The 22,748-nt window shown below is 43.5% G+C and overlaps 1 long non-coding RNA gene across 1 annotated transcript; it reads right to left on the reverse strand.

The window, feature by feature from the left end:
• Positions 1 to 12,117: 12,117 nt before the first annotated feature.
• Positions 12,118 to 22,184, reverse strand: LOC122926625. The gene is made up of 4 exons (XR_006387693.1): positions 21,699 to 22,184; positions 13,829 to 13,922; positions 13,634 to 13,745; positions 12,118 to 12,261 (listed from the first exon to the last, which is right to left on the reverse strand). It is a non-coding gene; the product is annotated as an uncharacterized LOC122926625 (long non-coding RNA).
• Positions 22,185 to 22,748: the final 564 nt, after the last annotated feature.

Below are 22,748 nucleotides of genomic sequence, written 5' to 3' on the forward strand. Positions count from 1 at the left end.
ACATTCCAACTTGAGTGGAGTAGTGAGACGTTTTCCTTTTTTTTGTCAAGTTTTGAGTCTCCTATTTGTAACAACACTCTTCTTACTAGTCTATCTTCATCCTTTTGAACTTCTAGAACTTTGGCCAATTTTCATTGATTTCTAGGTAAATCTTCTTCTTTCACTAACACTCTGTCACCAAACTTGGACATTTCTTCTTCTTGCCATTTACTTCTTAGCATAAGTACTCTTTCCTCCATCTATTCCAAAACTGATCTGATAGATATTGAACTCTTCGCCATCTCCTTTTAGCATAAAAATCCTCTTTGGTGAACTTGCCAGGTGGTGGCTGTATGTAATCATACTTAAGGTGAAGTATATGGTTGGGAGATAAAGGGTCCAAACTTGTTGGATCGTTGATGTTATCAACTGTAAGTGGAAGACTGTTAACAATAGACATTTCTTCATAGAGTAGGGTCCTAAGTGAAGCATCATCTAGTCTTCCTACGTTCTTTTTCAACACTGAACTTAACACATTTCTTACAGTTCTGATTTGTCTTTCCAAAACTCCTCCTGTATGTCAGTTGACATATCTTCTAACATTTCAATGTGAATTGCTCTGAAGCTTAGACATGTAAATATTAGTCCATATCTTTTTTACTCCTTGCGGTTCTGTTTGGTGATGAATGGGCCAAAACAATCCATTCCGCTATAAAGAAATGATGGTGATGGGTTTACACGATCTGCCAGTAAATCTGCCATTCTTTGTTCTTCGGTAGGTCTACGTGCCTTTCTGAAGACTACACATTTACTTAAATGCTTTGCTATAACTTTGCTTCCTTTCACTATCCAATAACCACCTTCTCTCAAACAGCTTTGGGTAAAGCTTTTTCCTTGATGCAAGGATTTGTTGTAGTAGTGATCAATAATCAATCTTGTGAAGGTAGACTTTTTGGGTAGAATTGCTGGATGCTTCACTCTGCTAGGTAACGATGCATTTTCCAGTCTCCCTTCCGTCTTCAGCATACCATCCTGCAGAACAAGATTAAGCTTGAACAATGGGTGGTTGTTTGGAAGCCTTTTAGGTTCTTGACTAAGTCTCTTCAACTCTTCACTGTAGAATCTCTGCTGAATGAGTCTTATGACTTTCTTCAGCTTTCTTCTACATTCAACAATTCGTTTTTTCTGATTCCATTTGCCAAACTTTAAAGTCGAGCTACTACATTTATGAGCATATTCCATTTTGAACATCTGGCTAGTTTTTCAAGTATGTCACCTTGACACTTGGCAGAAGTGCTTAATGTTTGTACGACTTTCACTTCTGGAACACCGATGGACAATTCTGTGTAACCTTTAATGGGCGTGATTTCCTTTTCCCAAATAAACTCTGGGCCTGTGAACCAATTTTTCAATTCTGTTACATTCAGGCCTCTTGAAGCATGATCTTCTGGGTTATGCTTTGTGTCAATCTGATGCCAATGTTCCGGATTTGTTATTTCCAGAATTTTCTCCACAAAGATATGGAATCTTCGCGCTTCGTTGTTTATATATCCTTGGACAACTTGTGAGTCTGTCCAAAAATATTCTTAATCTATTTTGAATTCCAATTCTCTCAGAAACTTGCTTACTGATGCTGAAACAACAGCTGCTGTCAGTTCAAGTCTTGGTATTGTCTGAATACTGGTAGGTGCAACTCTGGCCTTTACCATAACCAGGGAACAGTGTATCTTTTCCTCTCCTATAACTCTGATGTAGGAGCACTGACCATAACCATAACTACTGGCATCTGAAAAGTGATTAAGTTCTATTTTAGTGTACATTCTGAAATCATGAGGTACAAAACATCTAGGTATCCGAACCTCTCTCAAGTTTTGCAGGTCTCTTATTGAACTCTCCCACCTTGGCCTCAGATTTTTAGGTATGGGCTCATCTCATCCCAAATTCTGTCTGCTTAATTATTGTAGGATTTCTTTTGCTCTGAGGATTAGTGGGGCCAAGAATCCCAATGGATCAAATATAGAAGCCACTGTGGAAAGAATGGTACGTCTAGTTGCAATTTTCTCTTCAATATATACTTCAAAGAAGAACTTGTCATTCTCTACATTCCATCCCAATCCAATTACTTTCTGGACTGGAAGATGATCATAATTGAGATCTACTTTCTTCATTGATGATGCACATTCAGAGTCACTGATGGATTCCACTACCTCTCTGTTGTTTGAGATGAATTTATGAAGGCGCAGGTTTCCTCTTGCGCATAACTCTTGGCTTTCTTTCACTAGTTTGATTGCAGATTCTGTGGACTCTAGACTTATGAGACCAGCATCTACATAAAAGTCTTTCTTCAGATAGTTTTCAGCTGATGGGCAATCCTTTTCATTCTGATTGGCCAGGTACTTCATACCATAATTGGCGCAACCTGGAGATGATGCCGCTCCAAACAAGTGTACTTTCATTCTGTATTCTGCTGGCTCGATATATATATATATATATATTCTAGGAAAAGGCTCGCGATCTGAGCCGAAAAAGGCTTGAGGAAGGCTCGCGATCTTCCTCAAGCCTGGTGTGAATAAAGGGTTCACCACTTTTACTTCTGGAGTGCCGCTCATTTTTCCTAGAATATTCATCAGGGAAGTCAGTCCATTCCCTTTGGGACGTGCACCCGCTTTCTCGTTCGGGAGCCAGTGCCGCCATTTTTCTTCGTTTATATATATATATATATATATATATATATATATACTCCTCATGTACTCTAAGTCTGGCTTCTATGATCTCAACTTCTTTCTGCCTTTCCAGACTTTTCAATTTAGCTTCCATTTGATGGCGCTGTGCCTCCATTTCAGCTTCCATTTGATGGCGCTGTGCCTCCATTTCAGCTTCCATTTGCTGGCGCTGTGCCTCCATTACAGCTTCGATCTGATGGCTTTGTTCATCCATTTCAGCTTCCATTTGATGGTGTTGTGCATCCTTTTCAGCTTGCTTTTCAGCCATCAGTTGACGCTGTGCCTCGATGGCAGCTTCCATCTAAATTTCTGCTTTCTTGACAGCAAGTTGTTCAGCTAATTCCTTTCTTTTGGCTAAAGTATTTGAGGTAGCACTTCTGCTAGTGAAGGACGTCACACTTGAGATTGTGGTTCCCCCTAAGGACCTAGCATAGTCTCTCATAAAAAGCTCATTCATTCTACTTTTTGCTTTAACTTCATCATAGTTTGCTGCAGATGATAGTTCTCTCATGAGTTTTACAAAATCTTTAGTGACCACAGTACATGTGTCCATGTTCCTTACAATATACTGGGAAGGTGTCATAAACGACCGCAGGTTGACATATGCTGCCATAAGCTCTGATTCAGATTCTTCTACCATCTCTACCATCTCACTCAAGTTCCCTTTCATACTTGCTTTAGCTTTTTCTGAATGTCTTTGATGTATAATTTCCATTTATCATACATTCTGGCAACCTTTTTTTCTTTCAGTGTTGCTTCTTGCTCTAAATTTTCCAGCATCTTTGGGGTCGTTTTTTTGTCACGTCCTAGTTCATCTGTTTGGGCTATATTTGTTTGAGGCAAGACTAATGCTGCATCAGACTCTTCTACCTCAGACAGTTTCCCTTGCTCTTCCCCCTCTACTCTAAATATCTATCTTTGTATCCTCTAACATTGGCATGGTAATACTAGGTTCAGACATTTTACTTTAAATGCAATACTGACAATACGAATATTAAGAGTCCTTTCACTTTAAATGCAATACTTATAAATGCAGAAATAAATGACTGTCACTTTAAATACAACAGCGATAAATGTAGGCAATAAATGACTTTCACTTTAAATGCTTTAGAGTCCGTGTACTACAAACTGTCCTTTGTTTTTATTTAAAGTCTCTTAAGCCTATATGCAATGATAAGTAATAAAGGAAAGCTCTGACCTTATTCTGAAGCGGGATACTGCGATCTGAAGGTTGCTAGAACAAATGTCTGTCTTAAAGGAGACTTGTCTTTTCTTGATGTAATACTCTGCGCTGACTTGCAATGCTCTGTGCTGAGTTGCGATGCTCTGTGCAGACTTGCGATGCTTTGTGATGACTTGTGATGCGCTGGCTTGGATACGCTGATTAGTGATGAGCGGCAGGTGCCATATTCGATTTCGACGAAATTCGCGAATATTCGATAGAATATTCGTTTTATATTCGTCGAAATCGAATATTCGTCATTATGCTAGTTATTGCGAATAATATGCGATTTAAAAAATCGCATATGCGATTTTTTTAATTTTTTAATTTTTTTTTTTTTTTTTTTTTTTAAACTTAAAGGCTACTCTCCTATTGAAATCGCAAATGCGATTAATATAACACGAAATAATCGCATTTGCGATTTCAACGTAATTCTCAAATCCGACAGTACATTCTAGTATATGGAGACGTTCCCATGGTGATGGGGACGCTCCATGAGCATGGCATATAGCAGGGATCAGCAACCTTCGGCACTCCAGCTGTGGTGCAACTACAACTCCCAGCATGCACACCTCCATGGCTGTTCTCAGGACTCCCAAAGAAGTGAATGGAGCATGCTGGGAGTCGTAGTTTGACAACAGCTGGAGTGCCGGAGGTTGCTGATCCCTGGAATATAGCATTACTAAGTAAAAATCGCAAATGCGATTATTTCGTGTTATATTAATCGCTTTTGCGATTTTTTTTTTTTTTTTTTTTTTACTATGGTTGGCTTCAATGGTAGAATTAGCGAATATGACGAATATATTCGTTATATTCCACAAAACGAATATACGAATGTATTCGTCATATTCCACAAAACGAAGATAACGAAGTATTCTGCATCTCAGTTATATCTACCTATTCATCAACTTCGCTAATTCTAGCAATCATATAGGACAGTTTACTATAGAGACAGATAAGTATAATTCGCTATGCGATTATATGACTGCTTTTTTTTTATATAAATAGAATAATTATAATACCTGATAATTATTATAATCTATTTATATAAAAAAGCAAAGTAATATAATCGCATAGCGAATTATACTTATCTGTCTCTATAGTAAACTTTCCTATATGATTGCTAGAATTAGCGAAGTTGATGAATAGGTAGATATAACTGAGATGCAGAATACTTCGTTATCTTCGTTTTGTGGAATATAACGAATATATTCGTATATTCGTTTTGTGGAATATAACGAATATATTCGTCATATTCGCTAATTCTACCATTGAAGCCAACCATAGTAAAAAAAAAAAAAAACTTTCCTATATGATTGCTAGAATTAGCGAAGTTGATGAATAGGTAGATATAACTGAGATGCAGAATACTTCGTTATCTTCGTTTTGTGGAATATAACGAATATATTCGTATATTCGTTTTGTGGAATATAACGAATATATTCGTCATATTCGCTAATTCTACCATTGAAGCCAACCATAGTAAAAAAAAAAAAAAAAAAAAAATCGCAAATGCGATTAATATAACACGAAATAATCGCATTTGCGATTTTAACTTAGTAATGCTATATTCCATGCTCATGGGAACGTCTCCATATACTAGAATGTACTGTCGGATTTGAGAATTACGTTGAAATCGCAATTGCGATTAATATAACACGAAATAATCGCATTTGCGATTTCAACGTAATTCTCAAATCCGACAGTACATTCTAGTATATGGAGACGTTCCCATGAGCATGGAATATAGCATTACTAAGTTAAAATCGCAAATGCGATTATTTCGTGTTATATTAATCGCATTTGCGATTTTTTTTTTTTTTTTTTTTTTACTATGGTTGGCTTCAATGGTAGAATTAGCGAATATGACGAATATATTCGTTATATTCCACAAAACGAATATACGAATATATTCGTTATATTCCACAAAACGAAGATAACGAAGTATTCTGCATCTCAGTTATATCTACCTATTCATCAACTTCGCTAATTCTAGCAATCATATAGGAAAGTTTACTATAAAGACAGATAAGTATAATTCGCTATGCGATTATATTACTTTGCTTTTTTATATAAATAGATTATAATAATTATCAGGTATTATAATTATTCTATTTATATAAAAAAAAAGCAGTCATATAATCGCATAGCGAATTATACTTAGCTGTCTCTATAGTAAACTGTCCTATATGATTGCTAGAATTAGCGAAGTTGATGAATAGGTAGATATAACTGAGATGCAGAATACTTCGTTATCTTCGTTTTGTGGAATATGACGAATACATTCGTATATTCGTTTTGTGGAATATAACGAATATATTCGTCATATTCGCTAATTCTACCATTGAAGCCAACCAAAGTAAAAAAAAAAAAAAAAAAAAAAAAAAAAAAATCGCAAATGCGATTAATATAACACGAAATAATCGCATTTGCGATTTTTAACTTAGTAATGCTATATTCCATGCTCATGGGAACGTCTCCATATACTAGAATGTACTGTCGGATTTGAGAATTACGTTGAAATCGCAAATGCGATTATTTCGTGTTATATTAATCGCAATTGCGATTTCAACGTAATTCTCAAATCCGACAGTACATTCTAGTATATGGAGACGTTCCCATGGAGATGGGGACGCTCCATGAGCACGGAAGGCGGCAGAAGCGGCAACGGGCACTGACTGGAGCAGCCAGGAAGCCAGGAATCCAAAGGACAGGTAAGAACAACTTTAGGGAAGTGGGAAAGGAAAAAATATAACAATTAAAAAAAAAAAAAAAAAACGAATATTCGAAATTGCGAATTTATAGCACTATATTCGAAATATTCGCGAATTAGCGAAGTGCCGATATTCGCGAAAAAAATTCGCGATTCGAATATTCGCGCTCAACACTAACGCTGATGCAGGCTTTGGGCCTAGTGGCGGGAAACTAGCTGACTGCAGTATGCGGTCTCTCTGTGGATAGCGGTGCAGGCACTCTAGCTGTGGACTTTGGCCTCTCACCATGCATCTCTTTCTCTCTCTAGGGATTGCAGGAGGGTTGGTGCTCTTTCTCTGACTATTTTGCCTTTGCCGTTCTGCCACTTTAAGAGTCGGCTGCAGTTTGACTAATCCACACATTCTATGGCCTTTATGGTAGCTCTGCTGAGGTGTCTTTGCTCACTCAGGGAACAGTTGCTGCGCAGCGGTATATGCTGGCCCTCCGCTGCTCTAATGTGCTCTTTACTGTGCAAGTTGAGGAGCGCTATCGCTCCGCCCTCTGAGGGCTATAGTTTAACTGTGGCAGGTGCAGCGCTATGAAGTGCCTTTTGCTCTGTGGCATTAGAAGAATTTTTATATCTCTGACTTTTAGTCTAACCAGACTGTCTATTACTCTCTAATTCCTCTAGCGCTGTTCTATGGAAGCAGTAGGTTTAACCTCCTCAGGAGCGCTGCACGCAGGGATGCGTCTTTGCAGCGGCCCTGTAATCCCTCCTGGATGCGCCGGCGCGTCATCTCGCGAGATGCGAGATTTCGGTCAGAGCAGGCCCACGCATGCGCATCGGTAAAAGTTAAAGGACAATTTCGTCATCAGCCTGCCTGCCAATGATCGTCGCTGGCAGGCTGATGATTTTCAAAAAATCGAATCAGAAGCCATCTAACACATTATATTTATAAATATAATGTGTTAAATGGCTTCTCTGCTCCTCTGCTGGTCCTTTTCGTCGGTTGGTTACAGCAGAGGAGCAGACATCACAGTGAGTACACACCAACAGTACACTTAGCCCCAGATCACCCCCCATCACCCCAATTATCCCCTTGATCACCCCTTGATCGCCCTGGCACCCTGTCAATCACCTAGTGAAAGGGAAAAAAGTGATCAGTGTAAACTGTCACTTTTTTTCCCCAGTGGTATTGACTGATAGTTTTAGGATAGTTTAGGCCCCTTGGTTAGGTAGTTAGCGATCGTTTAGCGCCCAGCCCACCGCACCGCAGTCACTGATTCGCTGATTAGCGTATCGCTGATCAGCATTTGTGCTGTTATAGTATCTGTAAGTGATCAGAACTGATCACAGTCAGATCTATAATAGTATTAGTGTCGCCTGATCAGTCGCCTGTGCGTTCACCCACACCCGCCCCGCCGCAGTGACAATTTTTTAAAATATTTTTTATCAATCGCAGCGGCCTCCGGTACTTCGCTAGCCTCCCATTTGTAAGACAGGCTTGCTTTTTTTCTTGGGTAGTCTCAGGGAATACCCCCTAAATTTAGTAGTCCAAATGGCAAATAAGGGGTATTCTTCTGAAGAGGCCTACAGGCTTTTGACCCAGTCAGATGAGGAATGGGAACCCTCATCTGACGAATCCAGCGGGTCAGAATATGAACCTGTAGAATGCAGTGGCAGTCTGACCCAAAGTTCGGACGAGGAGGTTGAGGTCCCTGATACTACCAGGTGTACCCGGCCCCGTGTTGCTAGACCACAGGTTGCGCAGGATCCACTTCAAGGCAGCGGAGTGGGGCTGGCGCTGTTGGATTACGTGGTGAGGCATACACCAGCAGCGCAGCCCATCCTGGATCTAGTACCAGCACTGCCGTAGAACATGGTGAAGTGGCGAGCACCAGAAGGGCAGTTGAAGCTGGTATGGTGGCACGTGCAGTAGTTCCCCCGTCGCAGCCACCGCACAGACAGGTCCTTAGAGCCCCTAGAGTCCCTGAGGTGTTGGCAAACCCTGATTGGCAGCCCCCAACTTCAGCCGCACCAGTAGTTCCTCCTTTCACCGCCCAGTCTGGAGTTCGGGTTGAGACAGCTCAGATCGGTTCGGCACTGGGGTTTTTTGAGCTGTTCTTGACTGCGGAGCTCTTGGACTTGTGGCAGAAACAAATCGGTATGCCACTCAATTTATAGCCGCCAACCCAGGAAGCTTTTATGCCCAGTCTTTCCGGTGGAAACCCGTCCAAGTTTCCGAAATTAAAACTTTTCTGGGCCTTCTCCTCAACATGGGCCTAACAAAAAAGCATGAATTGCGGTCATATTGGTCCACGAACCCAATTCATCACATGCCCATGTTCTCTACTGCCATGTCCAGAGCACGATTTGAGGCCATCCTGCGTTTCCTGCACTTTAGCGACAACAGCACCTCCCGTCCCAGAGGCCACCCAACTTTTGACCGGCTCCACAAAATTCGGCCCCTCATAGACCACCTTAACACCAAATTTAAAAGATGTGTGACGCTGATATCTCACTTCCTTCAGTTGTCAGTGTCACAAATGATTTTAGGTTTACAATTGGCTGTCCTGTACCACCTGATGGATGTGTCATGGGTCAAAGTTCTTCACAATATAAAAGAATATGGCGGGTGCGAATATCGCCATATGTTTGCATTTTCGGTGAATCGCGATCGAGCAAAGTTCGCCGCGAACAGACCGCCGGGCGAACCGCAAGGTTATCTCTAGTTTTGGGTGTCAAGAGAAGTTTCATCTATCTGTGGAAAGTGCTGCTCTATATGCGGATTTGAGAACTTTATCAGGGTTACAGTGTTCATTTTAGGACATGGTCAGATATCATAGTCAAGTATCAAAATGCCAATGTGACACCTGACCCTGACACCTGACCCTGACGCCTGACTCTGACCCTAACACTTGACCCTGAAACCTGACCCTGACACTTGACCCTGACACCTGACCCTGACACCTGACCCTGACGCCTGACTCTGACGCCTGACTTTGACGCCTGACTCTGACACCTGACCCCTGACCCTAACACTTGACCCTGACACCTGACCCTGACACTTGACCCTGACACCTGACCCTGACACCTGACTTTGATGCCTGACCCTGACGCCCTTGCACCGGACGGGGTTAAAAGCAGAGTGTGCTTGGCGTGCATGCTGTACCTGCGCTCCCTGGACTTTGTGTGGCTGTCGTGGCCCATAACAGGTAGGAACTAGTGTTAGGAACCACTCATGAAGGCGACCTTGACGTGGTGAGTGGCTTATTACGTTTTGGCCAAAATGTACACCAATGCCTTATTCAACATCCAGCATAAAAGCAGGGCAGAGTGCTGGTTTGCAGAGTGCGATTGCATTTGTGTTTTTGCGTTTGTATCTGTATTTCGCCAAAACAATGTGCACCTGCATACAGGGTTGTGCAGGCTGAGCCCCCCACATTTTTTTCTTTGTAGTATATATTGGAGGCGTGACGATCTCCATGCAGTCATGCACACCTGACCAGTTAGTCTGCCCTGGAGGCTGGTTTTAAAGTCAGTATAAAACTGAGTCTGCTTATATAGCATCTACCAGTAGCCATTTGGCTCCAGGAGAAGTATATAGTGGGCTCAGCATGCATGTTGGTACTTGCATCCCTGGATCCGATGAAAGTTGTAATGGCACCGGACGGGGTTAAAAGCAGAGTGTGCTTGGCGTGCATGCTGTACCTGCGCCCCCTTTACTTTGTGTGGCTGTCGTGGCCCATAACAGGTAGGAACTAGTGTTAGGGACCACTCATGAAGGCGACCTTGACGTGGTGAGTGGCTTATTACGCTTTGGCCAAAATGCACACCAATGCCTTATTCAACATCCAGCATAAAGGCAGGGCAGAGTGCTGGTTTGCAGAGTGCGATTGCATTTGTGTTTTTGCATTTGTATCTGTATTTCGCCATAGCAATGTGCACCTGCATACAGGGTTGTGCGGGCTGAACCCCCCACATTTTTTTTCTTTGAGTTTGACTTATGCTCTTCATAGGTCAGGGTCAAAGTTAGAATGAGTCATAGATATACTATGTATTTGTATGCTAAATCACACAACCAAAGTACGTCTATTGCTCAGCTTATAGCTCTGTGCCTAAAATGCTGTACGCTAACACATGTCGGTGTTATATGAGCGCATAGCCGATAGCTCAGTGGTAAAGCATTTGCCTCATACCCAGTGTTTCTGTGTTCAAAACCCCTTTAAGCTGCTAAAAAATGTTTACATTTTATTACGCCTTAGATAAGAGGCAAATTTAAATGATGTGTGACGCTGATATCTGACTTCCTTAACTTGTCAGTGTCACAAACGATTTTAGGTTTACTGTGGTTGTTTATGCTACATCACATAGATGAACAAAAATCCGAAGCTAATACAAGGCAAGCTGGTAGCTCAGTGGTAATGCTGTTGCTCCATGTCCTGGCTTTCTGAGTTCAAAACCCCTTTCAGCCTCTAAAATGTGTCCATTTTATTAAGCCCTAGATAAGAGGCAAATTTAAATGATGTGTGACGCTGATATCTCACTTCCTTCACTTGTCAGTGTCACAAATGATTTTATGTTTACTGTGTTTTTTGGTATACTTCATCTCATATATTAAAAAAAATCATCCCCTTCGGTGTCTAAAGCTATAGCTCAGTGGTAAGACACTTACTTTGCATATAGTGTTCATGGGTTCAAAACCCCTTTCAGGCTTTTAATAAAATTAATATTTTATATTTTATAGAGCTCTATATCAGAGACAAATTCAAGTGGTGTGTGATGTAAGTAGTCCTTTTTTTATTTTATTTAGAGTACATGGGCAGCACTATAGTAAAGGGGGCACTATTTTACTGTATCTTCATCAATTTCCAGGTGAGTGAGTTGTTTTTTTTTTTTCCTTGAAACAGTCACTGTACAATATAATAATGTATTCTTATTTCATAGCAAGGAGTCTAAATATCAGATCTGTAAATCACTTGATTGCAATTATTTGTCGGCATCCACCCAAACATAAGCTGCAAAGATATGACCACTAGGGGTCTCACTAGTCCACAGGTCAGAAGGCTGCTGGATTTCAGAAAAGCTCAGAGAACCCATTTAAAGTGGTTTTCCCATCTCCGACAATGGGGGCATAGTGCTAGGATATGCCCCCATTGTCTGATAGAGCCCCGGAAATTGTGTGCAATCGCAGTCGCCCTCCATTAATTTCTATCGGGACGCCAAAAATAACTAAGTGCTAAATCGGCTATTTCTGTTGGCCCCCTGGAAAAGAATGGGAGTGGTGGCCGCGTAAGCACGGTGCACTCCCATTCAGTACTATGGGGAGAGCGCTTGGAGGTGAGCAGACCGGGAAAACTCGAGGTCCTCCGGCCACAACCTTCCCCGATCTGTTCTCGGTGGTTCTCGGTGTAGCAATATGCCCCCATTGTCTCATATGGGAATACCTCTTTAAGTCAACGTCCATATAATAGATGATTATCAGAACCAAGCTTGTCTAGAGTTTTCTATTCATTTTATTACACAACTTCTGCACTGTGGTCACTTCCAGGAAAATGAAAGTAGAAGTCATGCTGCAGGTGGAGGTCCCTAGGATAATGCTAAAGTCAATTCTCTTGTAGACTCCATGGAACTTTTCTTTCCTATAAGACAGAAGACACAGAAATATAAACTGATAGTCAGGCACTCACATCATTCGTGCATCGGAGAGCGAAAGAGCAAGGGTAAATGATATAATTTGGATAAATGTACTTTATTATCTCTGTAATAGATTACACTCGACTAAAATGCATGCAAAAATTTAAATAACCATTAGAATAAATAAACCTCTAGGTTAAAAATGAAAAAAGTTATCGCATTATCTTAGTTGACCACTAGATGGCAGTATTTACCAGCTTTCAAACTCTAATATTTTCCATGCATCAGATGTTATTACATCTTTTCCCCAACAGATGGTGTTGTTCCTCGGTATGCACGGACTGCTGGTAAGTGTCTGTTAGTTATCACACAATATTCGCAGTTGTGAGTACTACTAAGTTTACCTACTCAGCAAACAGGCTCTTGCTGTTTCATATGTAGTAATTAGTATCAGTCCAAATATTATTTGCTCATTTATGGGGAAATGAGTGTAGTGAGATACAATGGCTCGATCCAATATATTTAGATACTGTGTATCAGTTTAGTTTTTAAACAGTCGGCTAGCATGGTGTCCCACGTGCCTAACAGATATTACTTATACGGTACCTTGATTTGCCCATAGATGGTAGGTCCGGATGCCAGCTTTTCTTTCGTCTCGTTCACCGATTCCCACTGTAGTAGCAGTGTGCAGCGTGTCACGAGGTCTCTAATTGGTAGGACCCTTTGTGAATAGATGGTTTCCTCACGCCTCTATATAGTGCTGATGTAGGGGAAAGTGAGGGGGTTCCTGGATGTATCCAGTTGGTGGCAAGGGTTAATCTTAGGCAAATATTTAGATTGGTGAGCAGGTCTTATCCCCATGGGATAAGACCTGCTCACCAATCTAAATATTTGCCCAAGATTAACCCTTGCCATCAACAAAGATAATGCAATAACTTTTTTAATTTTTTTATTTTTAACCTAGCGGTTTATTTATTCTAATGGTTATTTGAATTTTTGCATGTGTTTTAGTCGAGTGTAATCTATTACAGAGATAATAAAGTACATTTATCCAAATTATATCATTTACCCTTGCTCTTTCGCTCTCTGGTGCACGAATGATGCGAGTGCCTGACTAACATTTTATACTATATACCTCTTTTTTTCTGATTGGGTGAAACATAAACGTCGAGAGCACCCAGATCCACCTTCACTAGTGGGTGAGCCTCCAAATACAATTGTATTTGGCACAGAAACATAAACCCATTCCTCTCTGCTGGTTCTGGCACATCAGTCTGACCGTGTAGCCTGACCCTTACCATCATGTCTTCTCTATATACATCAGGCCTAACACATAGATATTGAGGTCTATCTGAAGAAAGAGCTGCAGGTTATTACCGGTTCTGTGTCACTGGGTCGATGGAAATGCTTGTAAAGTCCATTTTCAGTTTCTTGTAGGCCATGAACTGCAGGGCTCCATCTGATGTTCCCAGCAGGCCTGGGACAAACCCTACAGATACAAGACATGAAGGTTACTGATGGTAAAGCCTGACATCTATGATGATTGTAGGACATTATAGAGACACTGATTACCTTGTACTGGAATTCCTTCCTGTCCATAGATTGTAGTAAGAGCATGGAATATGTCCTTGTATTGTCATCATGAAGGGTCAACACCAGCATTGTACTGAAGAACAAGATGAGTAAAAAAGGGTTAAAGGGGTTGTCTCACTTTAGTAAATTGCATTTATCATGTAAAGGAAGTTAATACTTACTAATGTATTGTTATTATCCATATTGCTTCCTTTGCTGGCTGGATTCAATTTTCCATCACATTATACACTGCTCGTTTCCATGGTTACGACTACCCTGCAATCTATCAGTGGTGGTCGTGCTTGCACACTATAGGAAAAAGCGTCAGTGCTTTTTCCTATATTGTGCAAGCACGACCACCACTGATGGATTGCAGGGTAGTCGTAACCATGGAAACGAGCAGTGTATAATGTGATGGAAAATTGAATCCAGCCAGCAAAGGAAGCAATATGGATAATCACAATATATTAGTAAGGAGCTTGTATTATCTTTCTCTACATTATAAATGCCACTTACTGAACTGAGTCCACCCTTTAAGGCATCTGCATGAAATAAATGATGCAACAAATAATTCACAAAAGGAACAAACCCAAGACAACAATTATGTTCTGAACAGTGTAAGTATGGCGGTGCAATGGTTAACACGTGTACCTTGCTGCCCTGTGGCCGTAGGTGAAAACTGGACCAGGACTACACATGCATGATGTTCTTCTGGGGTATATTCACACATGGCTGATTTGTTCCATATGATAGACTTACGGTATATCTTCCATTCATCTACTCATATCAATGGAAGTGATGTGACCCATAAAATACCGCAGTGCGAGGCACGCTCACCCTGTATGTATGGCGCTGGGTCTGAATACACAATGCAGGGGGTGCTGCGCTCCGGTGAGTATAGCGGCCCACGTTATGGATCACAGAGGCTACGCTCCCCACAGACTACAATGGAGAGGGCGGCCATTGCAGGTTATGGGGAGTACCACCTCCATGATCCAGTGACCATGGGGCATGGCACGTCCATGCCAGAGGTTGGATCCCGCACCATAAATGTATATGATAGGAATACCCCTTTAAGCTCTATTCCATCATTTTGCTGGGCTTCTTATAGTAACAGCACTACAAAATGTATGACTACAGTCAGGGGCGTACACAGAAATCATTGGGCCCCATAGCAAGAATCAGAATTGGGCCCCCCTGACTCCACCCACTACCCACACCTGGACCATTCCACATCTAAACTCCTTGCTGCTGATGCTTAGGGCTCATTCACACAACCGTATGAATGGGTCCATATCCGTTCTGCAATTTTGCACAACGGGTGCGGACCCATTCACTTCAATGGGGCCGCAAAAGATGGGGCCATGTGCTGTCCGCATCCGTTGTTCTGTTCTGCGGCCCTGCAAAAAAGATAGAGCATGTCCTATTTTTGGTCGCGATTGTGGACAAAAATAAGCATTTTCTATATACTGCCAGCTTTGTGCGTGCCACAAAATGCAGAACGCACATGGCCTGTTTTGCGGATCTGCAATTTGCGGACTGTAAAACATGGCATGGTCGCGTGAATTCATGTATATTACACAGCAGGCTCAGGGGTGTATATCATGTATATTACACAGCAGGCTCAGGGGTGTATATCCTGTATATTACACAGCAGGCTCAGGGGTGTATATCTTGTATATTACACAGCAGGCTCAGGGGTGTATATCACATGTATATTACACAGCAGGCTCAGGGGTGTATATCATGTATATTACACAGCAGGCTCAGGGGTTTATATTATGTATATTACACAGCAGGCTCAGGGGTATATAATATCACATGTATAGTACACAGCAGGCTCAGGGGTATATAATATCACATGTATAGTACACAGCAGGCTCAGGGGTGTATATCACATGTATAGTACACAGCAGGCTCAGGGGTGTATATCACATGTATATTACACAGCAGGGGTGTATATCACATGTATAGTAAACAGCAGGCTCAGGGGTATATATCACACGTATAGTACACAGCTGGCTCAGGGGTGTAGATCATGTATATTACACAGCAGGCTCAGGGGTGTAGATCATGTATATTACACAGCAGGCTCAGGGGTGTATATCATGTATATTACACAGCAGGCTCAGGGGTGTATATCATGTATATTACACAGCAGGCTCAGGGGTGTATATCATGTATATTACACAGCAGGCTCAGGGGTGTATATCTTGTATATTACACAGCAGGCTCAGGGGTGTATACCACATGTATATTACGCAGCAGGCTCAGGGGTGTATATCATGTATATTTGTAATGACCGGCAACACGCACAGGGAGGAAAACAGGGAAAGCCCTGCCCAAGGGAGAGGGAAAGGTGGTGACCCCTAACTCACCTTGCAGCTGGCACCTGCCTGCCCTGACGTCCCTAGACGGGTTCCTCACCCGTGCGGCGATCACGTGCCTAAACCCTGGCTTTTCCTGAAATGAGCCCTAGATAATGAACGGGCCGGTGGGATCGCTAGTCCTCACCACTGCACTAAGAGGGAAACACCAGGGAGAGGACAGACAAACACAGACAAACACAAACACCCAGGTGGACGGCAACAATTAGCGTTCTAAGGCAACACTCAGAGAACGCAGCAACACAGCTCCAGTGGGTCAGAATAGATGTCCAGGCAGGAAGCTCTATATCTGGCAACCAGAGAAGTGTGAGAGGGGAATATAAGGAGGATTGGGAGTGCTGGACAAGGAACAGCTGAGAGAAGGAGCTACGGATCCCTGAGTGAGCCAAAAGGGTTTGTAAAGCAAACCTAGAAAGCTACAATAAGGAAACTTCCCTATCTGACATAGAGCGTGCAGCCAACCGCTGCGACCTCCTGACCCCGGGTACAACGGAGTCAGGCGTGGCTCTTGACACCCTCGTGACAGTACCCCCCTCTCTACGAGGGGCCTCCGGACACTCAGGACCAGGTCTCTCAGGATGAGAGGCATGAAAAATCCGGACTAGCCTGTCGGCGTTTACCTCAGACGCAGGAACCCACATTCTTTCCTCGGGACCGTAACCTCTCCAGTGCACCAGATATTGGAGAGAGCGGCGGACCCGACGAGAATTAACAATTTTGGATATCTGAAATTCCAAACTACCATCCACGACAACAGGAGGGGGTGGCAGCGGTGACGGTTCTAGAGGTGGAACATATTTTTTGAGTAACGACTTATGAAAGACATTATGGATTTTAAAAGTCTGAGGTAACTCCAGGCAAAAAGCCACGGGGTTGATGATGGCTACAATCTTGTAAGGACCAATAAACCTAGGACCCAGTTTCCAAGAGGGAACCTTCAACTTGATATTCCTAGTAGACAACCACACATAGTCATTCACTCCTAGGTCCGGACCTGGCGACCGTCTCTTATCAGCCATGCATTTGTATTTACCTCCCATATTTTTCAAGTTAGCTTGCACCTTCTGCCATACTGATGAAAGTGATGACGAAAACCGTTCCTCTTCGGGAACCCCAGAAGACCCCCCCTCTTTGAAAGTACAGAATTGGGGATGAAAACCATATGCACCAAGAAAAGGTGACTTGCCAGTGGATTCCTGACGGCGATTATTTATGGCAAACTCAGCTAACGTTAAATATGACGACCACAACTCTTGGTTTTCAGACACAAAACATCTTAGATATGTCTCCAGGTTTTGGTTGGTACGCTCAGTCTGTCCATTCGACTGAGGATGGAAAGCTGAGGAAAAGGACAAGTGAACCCCCAAACGGGAACAAAAAGCTTTCCAAAATTTAGAAATAAACTGGGTTCCCCGATCCGAAACAACATCGGAGGGGACCCCGTGAAGCTTCACGATCTCACTGACGAATACCTGAGCAAGAGTTTTAGCATTAGGTAGTGCGGGTAACGCAATAAAGTGTGCCATTTTGCTAAACCTGTCCACTACTACCAAAATAACTGTTTTACCCGCAGACAAAGGTAAGTCAGTGATAAAATCCATAGACAGATGTGTCCATGGTCTATTGGGAATGACGAGTGGTAATAGAGACCCTGCAGGACGTGTATGTGAAACTTTTGCGCGCGCACAGGTAGAACAAGAGGACACAAAATCCATTACATCCTGACGCAACCTTGGCCACCAAAAACGACGAGACAATAGCTCTAAGGTTGCTTTACTACCCGGGTGCCCAGCAAGTGCCGAATTATGATGTTCCTTTAATAATTCGAGACGTAGGTTCAACGGTACAAACAATTTCTCTGAGGGGCAAGAGACCGGGGCGTCCCCCTGGGCCTCTAACACCTTCCCCTCCAAAGCAGAGTGTACCGCAGAAACAACCACTCCTCTTTGTAGAATGGGTACCGGATCACTCACATTACCCCCTCCAGGGAAACAACGAGATAGTGCATCAGCCTTGGTATTCTTTACCCCAGGACGATAGGTAATCACAAAGTTAAACCTGGTAAAAAATAGCGACCACCTAGCCTGTCTAGGGGTGAGACGCTTAGCTGATTCGAGGTACAGCAGATTTTTGTGGTCCGTAAACACAGTGACGGGGTGGACTGCCCCCTCTAAAAAGTGACGCCACTCCTCAAACGCAAGTTTAATAGCTAACAGTTCCCTATTGCCAATATCGTAGTTCTGTTCTGCTGCAGATAGTTTTTTAGAAAAGAAAGCACAAGGACGCCATTTGCCAGGAGACGGACCCTGAGACAGCACAGCCCCCACTCCCACCTCTGATGCATCGACTTCAACAATAAAAGGCTGAGAGACATCAGGTTGGACTAGTACAGGTGCTGAGGTAAACCTCTCTTTTAGAGAGGAAAAAGCAACTTTAGCGGCGTCAGACCATTTAGAAAAATCAGTCCCCTTCCTAGTCATGTCAGTAAGGGGTTTTACGATCACCGAATAATTTTTAATGAATTTCCTATAGAAATTCGCGAAGCCCAAGAACCGTTGTAGTGCTTTGAGGTTCTCAGGAAGATCCCAATCCAAAATTGCCTGGACCTTCCTAGGATCCATACGGAAACCTGACGCAGATAAATAATAACCTAGGAATTGTATCTCCTGAACGGCAAAAACACATTTTTCAATTTTAGCATATAATTCATTCGTCCGTAGGACCTGTAGTACTTGTCTGACATGCTCCTCATGTGTTCTCAGATCAGACGAATAAATTAAAATATCATCTAGGTATATTACCACAAACCTGCCGATTAGATGACTAAAAATGTTATTAACGAAATGTTGAAAGACGGCAGGCGCATTGGTCAGGCCGAAAGGCATAACTAGATTTTCATAATGCCCCTCAGGGGTGTTAAAAGCTGTTTTCCACTCATCCCCCTCTTTAATACGAATCAGATTGTAGGCCCCCCTAAGATCGAGTTTGGAGAACCACCTAGCACCCGCAATCTGGTTAAACAGGTCAGGAATGAGAGGAAGAGGGTATGGGTCTCGGATGGTTATCCGATTTAATTCACGAAAATCTAGGCAAGGACGCAGGCCCCCATCTTTCTTTTTAACAAAGAAAAACCCTGCAGCCACGGGTGAAGAAGAGGGTCTGATGTGTCCCTTAGCCAAACTCTCGGAGATATAATCCTTCATGGCTTGTCTCTCTGGACCTGAAAGATTATATAACCTGGTCTTGGGTAATTTTGCGCCGGGAATAAGGTTAACCGGGCAATCATAAGGACGATGAGGTGGTAACTTCTGACAACCCTTTTCAGAAAAAACGTCCTCAAAGTCCGAAACAAATGTAGGTAGGGTAGTTATGGAGGCGACTAAGCAATTGCTATTTAAGCAATTTTCTCTGCACGGCTCACTCCACTCCAATATCTCCCTGGCCTGCCAATCCACCACTGGATTGTGCGCTACCAACCAGGGAAGGCCCAGCACCACCGGAGTGGGAAGCCCCTCCAGAACATAACATGAGAGCATCTCGTTATGGTGGTCCCCTACCCGAAGGTGTAAATTATGAACGATGTGGGTGAGGTTTCTCTGAGACAGAGGAGCAGAATCTATAGCAAATATGGGAATAGGTCTCTGTAACGTACAGAGAGACAAACCCATAGTGCGGGCAAAATGGGCATCTATCAAATTTACCCCTGCTCCACTGTCTAGAAAGAAAGAAACAGTCTCTGTCTTATCACCAAAAACAATAACCGCTGGCAACACAAATTGCGATGTACGTATGGAGGAAACGTATACCCCCCGGCTGACATCCTCCACACAGCCTGGGGTTAGTAGTTTTCCGACGTTTTTTTTTGTTTCTGAGGAAAGAAGGACAGACGTTAATGAAATGACCCCTCTCCCCACAAAAAAAACAACCCCCACGCCTACGGCGAACCTCAGGAGGACGGACCTGACGAGTAGTTCCTCCTAGCTGCATAGGCTCGTCTAAGTCCGTACAGACTAACTGCTGCTTGGGAGGGGTTACCAATGGCTCCGGTTTTTTCAACCTGTCCCTAAGGCGTCTATCTATACGGATAGAAAGGGACATAACTGCATCAAGGGAAAAGGGGGTCTCATACAATGCAAGCGCATCCTTAACCCTTTCGGATAACCCAGAGCAGAACTGACTCCTGAGAGCCGGGTCGTTCCATTGGGTATCCGTAGCCCACCTACGGAAGTCAGAGCAATACTCCTCTACCGGCCGCTCTCCTTGTAGGAGTCTCCGTAATTTTGATTCAGCCAGTGCGACTCGGTCAGGGTTGTCATATATGAGACCCAAGGCCCCGAAAAACTCATCCACTGACCGAAGAGCCTGGGAATCAGTAGGTAAAGAGAACGCCCAGGACTGCGGGTCCCCCTGCAGCAGGGAAATAACAACACCCACCCGCTGTTCTTCATTACCAGAGGAGTAAGGACGCAGTTTAAAGTATAGTTTACAGGCCTCACGGAACGTCAAAAACTTGTCCCTTCCCCCAGAAAATCTGTCAGGGAGAGGGACCTTGGGTTCCGCAACAACCTGGTTACCAGTAGCAACCGCTGGGCTTGCGGTCTGTTGTAATTGCTGCTGTTGCTGGAGGACCGACGCCTTCAATCCTGCCACCTCCAAAGACAGGCCATGAAATTGTTCGGACAGAGCAGCAATTTGATCCATACTGGATTCTAAGTAGGTCAAAAATACCTACACAAAAATAAGGGCCAGATATAATGTAATGACCGGCAACACGCACAGGGAGGAAAACAGGGAAAGCCCTGCCCAAGGGAGAGGGAAAGGTGGTGACCCCTAACTCACCTTGCAGCTGGCACCTGCCTGCCCTGACGTCCCTAGACGGGTTCCTCACCCGTGCGGCGATCACGTGCCTAAACCCTGGCTTTCCCTGAAATGAGCCCTAGATAATGAACGGGCCGGTGGGATCGCTAGTCCTCACCACTGCACTAAGAGGGAAACACCAGGGAGAGGACAGACAAACACAGACAAACACAAACACCCAGGTGGACGGCAACAATTGTCCACAAAGGTCCAACAGGGATCCGGAGGGTAGCGTTCTAAGGCAACACTCAGAGAACGCAGCAACACAGCTCCAGTGGGTCAGAATAGATGTCCAGGCAGGAAGCTCTATATCTGGCAACCAGAGAAGTGTGAGAGGGGAATATAAGGAGGATTGGGAGTGCTGGACAAGGAACAGCTGAGAGAAGGAGCTACGGATCCCTGAGTGAGCCAAAAGGGTTTGTAAAACAAACCCAGAAAGCTACAATAAGGAAACTTCCCTATCTGACATAGAGCATGCAGCCAACCGCTGCAACCTCCTGACCCCGGGTACAACGGAGTCAGGCGTGGCTCTTGACACCCTCGTGACAATATTACACAGCAGGCTCAGGGGTTTATGTGTTAAGGCTGGCCGCAGGCTAGCCTGGATTTGTGGGAGGGGCCAGTACCTGTCTTAAGCAGTCCGGCTCTCCCAGGCAGCACGTCTGCATTCGGACGTCTGCTACTTCCGGGTGTGACGTCATCAGCAAGCGTCCTGCACGAGTGGGTCCTCAGAGAAGCCGGGTGTACCTTTCCCTTCAGTCTGCAGCTGTTAAAGATCGTTGTCCAGGATAACTGGTTTGTTTGGGCAGTGTGGCAACGTGGGGGAGGGTAGGAGGGGGTGAAGAGAGGGAGAAGTGTGCCGGAGGATCGCTTCTCCTCACTACGTTCAGGCACATGCAATTCAAGTTTTGGCACCAGGGGGCAGCATTGTCACATGGTTGGAGCTCACTGCCTTTTCAACATAACCTGCATTTAAGTTCATACAGGGGCTGCGAGTCATCTGGGCTCAGCAGGTTAAAACTCTGGTAGCTGGGTCCTGGTGCCATTACTGGGTTGATTACTTACAAGGTTGCTGGTGGTGCACATGTTTGACACTCTTCTCATACACTACATACATACCTTAGACACATAGTTTGCACATCAGCCAGTTTGACGAAAAAAAAAAAAAGAAAAAAAAAAAAAAAAAAAAAAGAAAAAGTGGGTTGTTAAATAAAGAAAGAAAAAAAAAAAAAAAGAAAAAATAGGTGGATTGTTTAATTAAAAAAAAAAAAAAAAAAAAGGGGTGGGAACCTTTTTCCACCAAACTTCGTGCATACACCACTAGCATAGGTACATTCGCTAGTACAGCCACACTCTCGCACGACAGTCAGAGACACCTCGCATCATCTCGTAGAATAGTGTCATACGTCATACGGTCTGTTTTCCACAAATCCTATACTTACATACATCACCTACCACGTCTGTAGGTTCGTTAGCCCGCAGTGTTCGTTTTTAATGATTCTGCCACGTCACAGATTCAGACAAACTCGGGCTCGTCTCATACGTCAGTGGAAACGACTATCATACTCCCTGTCAGCCTCGTCGGCTTCTCGTTAAAACGTTTCACGCTGCTGGGGGGGGGGGGGGTTAGATTCTGTCACCCTGTCTGTCGGCTTATGGGCAGCAGGTCGTAGGGT

This window comes from Bufo gargarizans, chromosome 2, assembly GCF_014858855.1.
Source record: "Bufo gargarizans isolate SCDJY-AF-19 chromosome 2, ASM1485885v1, whole genome shotgun sequence".
In the NCBI taxonomy this organism is placed as follows: Eukaryota; Metazoa; Chordata; class Amphibia; order Anura; family Bufonidae; genus Bufo; species Bufo gargarizans.